The 7791-nt window shown below is 30.9% G+C and overlaps 1 non-coding gene across 1 annotated transcript; it reads right to left on the bottom strand.

Moving 5' to 3' along the window:
- Positions 1-882: 882 nt before the first annotated feature.
- On the bottom strand, positions 883-954 carry TRNAI-UAU (transfer RNA isoleucine (anticodon UAU)). The gene has a single exon. It is a non-coding gene; the product is annotated as a tRNA-Ile (tRNA).
- Between the last annotated feature and the right edge of the window lie 6837 nt (positions 955-7791).

The raw sequence follows: 7791 nt of genomic DNA, 5'->3' as shown, positions 1-7791 counted from the left end.
TGTGTTGTCAAGTTTTCATACCTAGCATGCAATGAATATGGATTGATTTGAATCGATCACTAGCAATGAGTTGGCTTCGACATTTTCTTCCAAATTTCAAATTCATGTCAATATTGTTATTCTCATAGATCTCAACGTCTAGCATATGTCCCCCCAAAAAAACAAGAAAACATAAATCAAATTCAACTTCACCATTGACTAATTAAAGGAAACACAATATTTCATGGAAACAAACATACTACTAAGCGAATTTGCATGCTTTGTTGCAGAGGCAGGGACTCCGCTTGAGTTTCTAGACCATTCCATCTTTTGCCAAAATCCCCATATGCTTTATATTGTTGCATAGACAAGGACTATGATTGAGTTTCCAGACCATTCCAGCTTTTCCCAAAACCCCCATACACTTTATATATAAGGCTTCCCATGTTTTTTCTTTCACTACAACACAAAGGGGGTTTTAAGACAATATTTAAGACATTTTTTGTATAAATTGTCTTAACTTGAGACAAAAGAAAACTTGTGTATTGTCTTAAATATTTTCTTTAAGCGGGTGTCTCAAATTAAATTTTCTTAAAATATTGTCTCTATAAAGACAATATATAACACAAGAATTTTTGTCTCTCCTGAGACAATTTCATTTTTGTCTCTCCAGAGACAATTTCGTTTTTGTCTCTTAAAAGAGACAATTTCTTTGATCCTAACTATTGTCTCTCTAGAGACAATAAAAAAAAAAATCACATTCAAAGATAATACAACATCACTTTTGTCTCTCTAGAGACAATGTAAAATAATGAATCTAGAAAAATATATGATCATTGAAATAAACCAATATTAAAAGTTTTTAATTAAAAATAAACTGCAATATCATTGATTAATTCATATTAGGACACAATGGAATTGAACCACCAACCTCCTGCTTATAAAGCAGGCGCTCTTCCATTGAGCTAGCATCCTTTAAAGAATTAAGTGAGAGTTATGGTATGAAATTGCATATATAGGAATTCATGGTCGACACATAATGCATTAATACTTGTAAAATCTAAAATCATGAAGACGCTATGTTTAACTTGATAAAAATAACTTAATGGAGTTAGCTCCATGTCAAACCCATGTAGCATGACTCACACAACAAGCTAACTAGAAATTGCACCAAAAGGTGCAAAGGAAAGTAGATAGGAGTAGGGGAATGTGGAAAGAAAGTTGAAAAAAACAAACATTTTGATCGTTAAGCGTTAGGAACCACTTCAATCCTTGTAATCAAAGAGGTTGTCTTTTATTTTTTTCCAAGACTAACTTCCCAATCAGTTTTAAAACTAATTCTATTTTTACAGTTAATGAAACTGTATATTTTTTTTAAGATTCACAATAAAAATGGTAATAAAAATAATAGTTATTAAAAAAGAAACTTTAAACAAAATAATAAAACAATTAAAATAAAAATAAAATATCAATAACTTGCAATTTTGATTAATTTTATTTCAGTTTTAATTACAACACAATTTTAAATTAAACAATTAAAATAAAAATACATCCAAATTAAAATCACAACAACTGAAATCATATCAAAATCAGTCACAAATCTTAGCAAGTTGAAAATGATACTTTTGAATGGAATGGTTGAAAACGCAACAGGTAGATTTACATTAAAGTCGGAGCCAAAATAATAAAACAATAAAAACTCTTACAACACAAATATGCCAATAACTTTGCAATTTCGAGAGATTTTAAATCTCATAATTTTGGTGTATCTTTTGTTAGATAAAAAATATATATATACTAAATTCAACCCAGAAGAAGTGAACTCACCCACACATGCAAATCCAATATGATCAGCCTTAATGAAAAGTCACAATTTAGTTTGTAGAGTCACCTCTTGGCCTGACACTAATAAAGAGTTGTATATAGTTCCCTGTTTGATACATGGAAAAGAAGGGATTAATTCATGTACACTAGAAAAGATTAATGTTTGATACATGGAAAAGAAGGGATTAATTCATGTACATTAGAAAAGATTAATTCATTTACATCAGACAGCTAATCACTAAAAAACAATATCCTTACAAGTACAAAATTCCCCACCTTATGCATGAACAAGTCCAAGAAAAAACCACTTAAGAATAAGAATAAACATTATCAATTTGGTTCCAACGAAAAAAACAGAGCATATGGCATAATCTTACAATATTCACTTAAGTAGATTTGATTGCAACCCCATCCATATAATGAAGTGTCTTTAATAGTTTAGCTAACTACAATTAGTAATATAGTAAAAACATGCTAGTTGAAAAAGTGCAGTGCAATTTTGCATCACAAAAGATAAGGGACAAGTGAAAACAAACAAATTGCCCCTTTCCTTAGGAGGATTGTTTTCTAAAGTTCAATCCATTTGTATCTTTTCCTAAGGCCTTTGATGCAAACTGAGGCACAGAGAAATGCTTAGGAAATCATTGATTTCTTATATACTATTAGCAATCTGATATGAGTTTCTACAAAAACAATAACAAAAGGTCATGTACGGGCATATCATTATCAATGAGGTAAAAGAGATGCAAGAATCCATTCTCTAAGGCCAAAAGTTCCCAAGGACACAACTCTCATATGAAGGAACTCCTAGCAACACGTAACATAAGTAACAAATCCAATCTGCAATTGATTGAAAGCAACAAATGGACCATGCAGTAGAATATTGTTAATATAACACAGAAAACATGCATGCCCCATGATTGTTTAGAACCAAAGAGAAATACATTAGAATCAAGCATTTTGGCTATAAAACAAAGACATTTTTAGCAATGTTAAATGCATTGGGGAATTCCCGCTCATATGAAGTGGGCTACTTAAAAGAGAAACTATATAAAGAACAAGAAAGTAAGCATGATATACTACCTTAGAAGGAAAATTGGGAAAGCAATAAAAATAGAAATGTTAACAAGTCTGAAATAGAGCATATCCAATCCTAACAAAAGTTAGCTAAAATAAAAAAGGCAATAGAAAAACTAAGAGTGACTAATTGAAATGATGATTGCAGAAATTCAAACATGTAAAAGGCACTTGGTTTGGGCAAGGAATAAAAATTTTGCATCTTCAACAACCATGACATACTTGAATTAAAATAATGGGAAAGAATTTTATTCCTTCAACTATCACACAAAAGCCATTGAGATAACTTAATACACTTAAATGAGATGATTATACTTTGTAAACTTGAATCCTCAAAATATATATCCTGCCCACCAAAAACAGAGGGACGAGAGAGGAGAGAGAAGAGAGAATTTGTAGTTTAATAGATTTCTTCATATTAGAACTAAGCTTGAAGGTAGTATATAAGGGGTGTGAGAAATGAAGATAATATAAGTTAAAAAAAAAGCATATAACACAATTGTTCCTATTATTCCTCTGTATTAGAGAAGAAATTAAATAAATGCATTCTCTTTTTAACACCATTAAACATTCCATAGCTAGAAAATGTATTTTTTGATCTGATTTAGCTTAGATTTCAGTTATATCTGAAAAGACTTTCAACTTTCAAGTTTCTTGTGACTAGGATGTTCACTGTTATATGAGAACTATGATAACAAAAGACAAAGATATTAAAAATAAAGCGATCTTTATTTATCTCCCTTCTGTTTAATTTTTTTTTTCTAAGTTACACTCAAATCTTTGAATTCCAAGTAATATTAGGCATATTTAAAATTTTAGAAGTAAATTAAAGTTTAAAGTTATCTAAATTAAATTATGTCTGAATTGACCCCTTTCAATAGTTTCTCTATGCATTTAAAGTTATAATTGTGTTTTTCCCTACTATATCTCTCTAAATCTTGATGGCTTATGAGAGTATATATTATAACTTTCCTTGTGTTTCTCCAAACCATAATTCATTTATTTTGATGGATATTTCCCACTTTCCTTTTACCCTTTCCTTTTAGTCTTAGTTTGGAATAGGTTTCACAATTTTATTTTTATTAAAAAAATGGTCGAGATTAATCTCTAAAGAATATATATTTTTTTGGTAGTGACAGAGTCTGTTCCTATTTTGTTTCCCAAATTTATGTATGGTTGAGATATTCTCTCAACTCATCAACCAACAAACAACACTTCATATATTTATTTGTAATATTATTTGATTAATGTGAATATAGAAATTTCCTTTTAAAAACTTAATAAATCTAAATATTCTTTTCAAAGTAATGATAAAGCGTTAAAATTTATAACCCAATTTAATTTTAAATTTAATTCAAATGCCATCACATACATAGAAAATTTAAAGCAGCAGACATAAATAACATTATGAATTTGTGAGGATTGCCCAAAATTACTATGTACTAATACATAAATAACATTATGAATTTGTGAGGATTGCCCAAAATTACTATGTACTAATATTCAAACTTATGCCTTCCATCATCGGGGTTTATCAGTGAGACATCTAATCTCGGTTTGTAGTAATGGTGGATTGCCTAAAGCTACTGTGTATTAAAAAATCAAATTTAAAGTATTTGACAGAAATGCCATCACTAATTTGTAAGACTCTTGTTAGAATAATCGTCTTTAAATATATAAAACCATGTAATCTTATTGTTCCTATTTATTGGAGGTTTGCTTAATTGATAGAATTTACTTGTTAATTAATCAGGTAGAAAATTTCTTATCAGCATCAGATTGATAATTGTTTATCTTCCAACGTTTAATTCCGTTTGTGTAGTTTACCCCCTTTCTAGTAACTAATATTATTTGTTGGCAAACAAAGAAGATTCATTCACGTGTTCAAATTACAGAACTGTAAGAATGGTTTTTGAGCTGGACATTCACCACGAGAATGGTCAAAATGATCAAGCAAGAGATTCACCACCGAGATGTTATAAAAAAAAATTCAGGTGAAGATATTGTATCTCTCTCAACTCATGTTAAATTCTAGATTCTTAATATTGTATCTCTCTCAACTCATGTTAAATTCTAGATCCTTATTTAAGATGGATCTATAATGGTATGGTATACTAAGTATTTTAAGGTTGTATATTTTGGTAGTATTAGTCAACATTATTTATTACAATTTTTTTTATTTTTTTTTACACAAAACGTGTTTAATGTATATATTTTATTATATACCAAGTATTTGAAGGTTGTATATTTTCGTAATATTGCAACTTTAGAGATTTTTACACTTTTAAATTATTATTTAAATTTGGTTATATGATTGTTTGTCAAAATGAGTTTTTAGATTATTCAAATTGTATTTTAAATTTATAAATAAATTTAAGATTTTTTTTAATTTCAAATTAAATTATGAGAAAAAAACATAAAAAAATGTGATGAAAAAGTAAAAAACACAAATGTTTAGACCACTTGAATTGAAATGAATATGGATATTCCGTGGATGTAGCAATCTACGGAGTCTGTAAAACACTTTAAGGAAAAAAAAACACAAAATACAAAAACTGTATATATATATATATATATAATTTTAAAAAATATAAATATAAATATAATAATTCTTTATGTAAATTAAAAAAAAATACTTTTATCTGTTTATATACATACATGCTTACCCTTATTCTTTATATACATAACATTATTTGCCTGAAACCAAGGATATGCTTATAATATCCATATATCCATATCCATTTCACGTTTGTTTCCTTCAGTAACGTTATTTGTGTGAAACCAAGTATCTACTTATAATATGCATTTCATGTTTGTATCATGTTTCTTGTTTCTAGTAACATAGCTTCCAGTTCATTTGGTATTTTCTCACAGACTCCTGAATTTCCTGAACAGTTGTTAAAACTTTTACTCTTTCCCTCATAAAAAATATTAGGTTACTTGTAATGTATGCAAAACTTGCTAGTTACGTGTTAAACTACAAGTTAGTTGTTCTCTGTTTTTTGAACCTTTCTATCCTCTCCATATTTTGACTGGAATTTCATGTGCACTAATTTGGCAAGGATGTACTAGTAGCCTAAATGAGGCCATGAAAAGAAAGGGCCTGGATGCCGAAGCTGAAAGTTTTTCCATGAAGAATATTGAAAATTGCTTTAGGATGGCAAAATTTATTCATTTGGACAGTTATAGGGGCACACTTACCGAATAAACAACCCAGTCCGTGCTAGGCCCATACATTAGATTCTTTCCTTCAACCTAAATATTAGGATACTTTGCCCTCTCTATCTCTCCACGTCACTCCCGTACACCTCCCAAGGTCATCGAACCAGGACCTATAAACCCTAGAAACTCTCCAGACAACATCATGAGCAAAATGCCAAATGCAGAAGTATTGAGGAATGGGCGTGCTAAGGAGATCTACCTATTTTGAACAGCATGACTATAATGTTGTATACATCCAATGGATTTGCAAACTCTCATGCTGGATGGAGTAACACCATCCTCAACTTTCGTTTTTTCTTATTGTCTTCGCCACCTCACCTTCTGTGTAATATGACAAGGGAGTTTCTTCAGAAACTTCTTATTTATAATAGTATTTTCACCCAACCCCACACAATACTACAGATCTTGATGATAGCGCCACAAGGCACGGAGTGGTTTCATTGGGTTGGTGGGAACTTAAAACATTGCTAGGACGACCCTTAGATAGATGCCTGCTTAATTCATTTTTGTCCCATGCTACCAACTAGCTAGAATGTGTACCAACGAGATTGGCTCACTTATCTGAACTTAGAACTTTGGATGGCGTGCTCGATGGATGAGCTGAATCATGGCTTGCTTATACCGCATTATGAAATGGATGGATGCCACTGACATGTCAGAATTCCTCATTTTGGCTAAATAAAACCCCTAGGAAATTGATCTTGCATTAAAAAACAATATGTTTGGGTTAAATATTTGTCAAGGTCAAATATTATCCCAAAACATCTTTAGTAACATTCTGATTTTGGTAGTCACTGCTTCCAAATCACATACACCAATTTATTCTCATGTAAATTATATTCACCATTGAAATCCAAAATAGGTGAATAATACAGTGGCAACATTGGCTGGAGGTCGATATTGGGATCAAGACGTTATGACTGCTGTTATTTTGGGCACTGATGCTAATGCGTGCTATGTAGAATGCTCAGAAGCAATTCCGAAATGGCAAGGAGATCTACCGAAATCTCTGGCAACATGGTAAAGTGACCCCATCATGAATCTATGTACTATTTTCAGCGCTTGTGTCACACAATAGGCTACACACTGCAAGAATCCAAAGATAGGAGTGAATGATATACGTTCGATATCTACCTTGATTCGATGATTTATAATTTTTTTGTTATATACAGATTATCAACATGGGGTAACTTTTGGTCTTCCCATCTTCCCATGACAAAATATGACAAGGCCTTTGATGCTCAAAGTTTAAATCCTGTTCAGGTAAGTTGAATTATGTTTTTTATAGTTCTCTGTAGCATTTAAGAAGTTGAGTTCTATGTTATATCCTGAGTCCTGACTTGCCCAGTCACCACTCCTAGATCTTTGAGAAGCTAATCTCTGGAATGTACTTGGGAGAAATTATGAGAAGAGTGTTGCTGAGAATTGTTGAAGAAGCTGCTTTATTTGGAGATACTGTACCACCTAACCTGGAACTTCCATTCAAATTAAGGCATGTTTTTTTCCCATCATTTCAATCCTGGAAGACTAGATTGTTTGTCCTCTAATACCAACACAAAATGCACTAATTCTTGATTGTGCCTACTTCTAACATATGAATAAACTGACGGCTTTATATCTTATAAAATGCGAGTTGTGTTTATGAAATACAGCTAGGTAGCACATTTCCATATACTTACATTCTAAAAG

The sequence above is a fragment of the Pinus tabuliformis genome, chromosome J (genome assembly GCF_031772625.1).
Source record: "Pinus tabuliformis cultivar Carrire ecotype Pingquan chromosome J, CPIR1, whole genome shotgun sequence".
In the NCBI taxonomy this organism is placed as follows: Eukaryota; Viridiplantae; Streptophyta; class Pinopsida; order Pinales; family Pinaceae; genus Pinus; species Pinus tabuliformis.
The sequence above is the reverse complement of the archived record's forward strand: the minus strand, read 5'-3'. Positions and strand labels throughout refer to the sequence as shown.